Genomic DNA, 2,256 nt, shown 5'->3' on the forward strand with positions numbered 1-2,256 from the left:
GCTTGGTTTTCTCACATCCTTCCTGCTTTTACCTTATTGATCTTTCCTGACGGCATGTTCTTAATAAATACCATGTGCATGATTTATCATCTCAGACACTACTTTGGAGAAAGCTGACCTAAGACACAGAATTAGTAAGTACTGTCTCCCATTTCTGTATGCAAATTTTGCACCTCTACAGAGGGGAGGAAAGTAAGATTCAGAGGAGTTCATATTTGTTTCTCAAGGTCATGCAGTTGGTAAGAGACTTAAGTCTAATATTCTAAAATCTAGTGATGTGAGTTGTACCACAGTGCCTCTTAAAGATTTTCATAGGGAAGTAAATCTGATAAGAACAGATTCTATGCTTGATCTTAGCCAAAAGGCCAAGAAGCAATAGGGAAGTAAATCTATTATAATGAGCTGCGAAGATTCCTAAGAATCTCCAGTTTAAATTATATTTATACTCAGTCTCAGTTTCTTCATTTATGAAATTAGGACACTGTTATTATTGTCAGTGTCTTTCTTTTTGTAAGATTAAATGGAAAAACATAGGGAACATGCTTTGGCATATGACTAGATATTCAGTATATATTTTTCCTTCATTGAAAAGCCAGGGTAAAGAAACTTTAACCCAATAAGGACTCAGGTGTTCCAAATTCGTTTGACCAACCACAGGTGTTTTTTTTGTTGTTGTTGTTTTTTGTTTGTTTGTTTGTTTTGTTTTGTTTTGTTTTTGTAGCAAAGCCTCCATTTCTGGAAAAATACTGAAAAATAACAACCTTCTCAGTCCTTCAGACATAATGGACTATATCAACATCTCCATGGACTTGGTGGATAAAGAATGAAGAATCATATGTTTAGAAGGTTTCTTAATAAAGCCTAGCTCTCTCTCAAAGAGGAAAAGTCACAGAAGACTGGCATGCCACATTTAAAACAGTAGTAACCCAGTAGTCCCTCCTAACTGCTAACTAGACAATTCCCAGGAGCCCAGGAAGGAAATCCAGAAGGATATAAACATGAAATGAATCAAGCATGCAAGATTTTCAAGCAAAATCAAGCAATATTTTCTTTCTCTCTTTTTTCTTCTGTTTCGTTTTGATGTGTGTTTGTGGATGTGTGTGAAATATTTATTTATTTTTATCATCATCAGGACATCAGTATTCAGAGGAAGGAAAATACCTCTTGAATGAGATGTTTGTAGGGAAAATTACAAGGGAGAGGAGGCTGACTTTGACCGAGCAATGCCCTCTGAGGATTGGGGTGGATCAGAATGGTTTCGAATATTTTTTCTACTCCCCTAATGGAAGTAAAATAACAACATGAAATAGAGGGGATGGAACAGCCAGCAGGAGGATAAATACCAAGGAAGCGATATAAACACAGCCCCCAATTTCCCCTGCGAGTAAGAGAATGAGGAATGTGTTATTTATCTCTCTTTGCAATCTGCAAGGCAGAGTATGGAGCTGCCCCCTTTGGGAATATCTTCTATAAACAATCAAATAATTTCAGGATGGGAGTTTGAGATACAGTGAAAGGAATAAAGGAGATTGAGAATTTCTCTAACTCCAGGTCTTCACACACTTCTTCCAAGGAAACTTTCTTCATCTGTCCTGGCAGTGAAATAATACCCTCTTTAAAAGAGAGGTACTTTAGAAGTCATCGATTATGCCATCTCTACTCATTATTTTAGAATATAAAAATTAATGTAACCCGGCTAAATGAGTTATTATGATTACTCTGCACTTGCAGATGAGTATGTAGTGTGGGCTCTGGAATTAAACCACCTAGCTTGAACCTTGCATTCATTACTAATGTAGTGTATTACCTTGGGAAAATTGTACTTATACTTTCCTCAAGCCTCTGTTTCCTCATCTGTAAAACTAATGATTTCTACGTAATAGGATTTCTGTAAGAGATAAACCTGGTAATGTACACAAAGTTCATAGCACAATGCCTGGAAGATATTAAGAGCTCCATAAAGCCTGGAGCTTGTACTTGTTTTTGTTTTTGTTGCTGTTATTACTATCATTATTAATCCTTATTAAGAAATGGAAGTAGAATCCAAATTCATTTTTTCCATCTTTAAATTCATCCTTCTTTTCTTTCCATTCTGTAACTTTTAATCTCTTAAGATTTCACATTGCTTTAGCAAACTTTATTGTTCTAATATGTAATAAATAGTGGCATATACATCTGATGCAATGAGGTAGCAGGTAGTTTATGGAACTTTTCAGACCAGGCCTTAACTCATACCAATCCCACACATCTCAGAAA

General features: G+C 35.8%; 1 pseudogene; it reads right to left on the reverse strand.

Moving 5' to 3' along the window:
• Nucleotides 1-234: 234 nt before the first annotated feature.
• Nucleotides 235-377, reverse strand: LOC111550392 (annotated as a pseudogene).
• Nucleotides 378-2,256: the final 1,879 nt, after the last annotated feature.

This window comes from Piliocolobus tephrosceles, chromosome 14 (genome assembly GCF_002776525.5).
Source record: "Piliocolobus tephrosceles isolate RC106 chromosome 14, ASM277652v3, whole genome shotgun sequence".
Taxonomy (NCBI): Eukaryota; Metazoa; Chordata; class Mammalia; order Primates; family Cercopithecidae; genus Piliocolobus; species Piliocolobus tephrosceles.